This window comes from Crocuta crocuta, unplaced genomic scaffold, assembly GCF_008692635.1.
Source record: "Crocuta crocuta isolate KB4526 unplaced genomic scaffold, BGI_CrCroc_1.0 scaffold1129, whole genome shotgun sequence".
In the NCBI taxonomy this organism is placed as follows: domain Eukaryota; kingdom Metazoa; phylum Chordata; class Mammalia; order Carnivora; family Hyaenidae; genus Crocuta; species Crocuta crocuta.
The window spans coordinates 74,356-75,391 of NW_027528629.1; positions in this window are offsets into that span (position 1 = coordinate 74,356).

Below are 1,036 nucleotides of genomic sequence, written 5' to 3' on the forward strand. Positions count from 1 at the left end.
GTCTGCCTGGCAGTCTTCATTTATTTCCAGAATTGCTTGATTATTTTACTATTCCATTCATTAAACAGTCTATCGTCTCATAAATATTTGAAATACCAAAATTATCCCATGTTAATAGTATAGATACACATATAGCCTTGTTATTTTTACTTACATATACATTGCCTGTTAAGAATTTATTCTAGTATNCATACATGTCAATATTAGCAACAAATTAGAAATGAAAATGGCTCTTTTTTTATATTTTGCATGGGAATTTACAAAACTCATTTTAATTTATATCTAATATGTGAAGATATTTTTATGTATTTTAATGAGAACTAACAATTACATACTTGGCTTTTGTAAAATATTTTTTCACATGTGCTTTTTTGTTGTTGGCTTTTGTTTTGTAGATATTGTCAATTTAATAAATGATCTTTATTTTCCTAAATGGAAAAATTTGGATTGACAAAATAGCTATTAATTTTTTTAAACATTTTATCAGTATCTATTAGACATCTATGTGAAATATACAGATACTAGTGATGTATACAAATGCATACCAGCAAAAACTTCTGAAAAATAAAGCACCTTACCTACCAAGAACGATGATTTAAATGATGGCTGTGTTCTCAAAAGAATCCTTGGAGAAATGGCAAAAATGGAGCAGTATGTTTCCAATTCTGAAAGAAAAAAAAATAAAACTATCAACCCAGAATTCTTTATCCACCAAACCATCCTTCCAAACAGAGTGAAACAAGACACAGACACAGAAACAGACTTGAGCCAATTTGTCCCTGTCCAAAAATATAATCCATAATGCTAGAGAAAGCCGTTCAGGCCAAATGGAAAAAAAATCCTGATGGAAACTAGAAAGGAGAGAACAGCAGTGTACAGGAAAAATATGTGGATATGTGGAAAAGACTACTTTTTCTCTTCGTTATAAAAAGCCGATTCCTGGAAGTAAAAATGATAAATAGTATTTTTGATGTAGAGTACATAACTTACAAAATTAAACTGTAAGCCTCAGCTTTTTGCTTTTAACTAAATATAT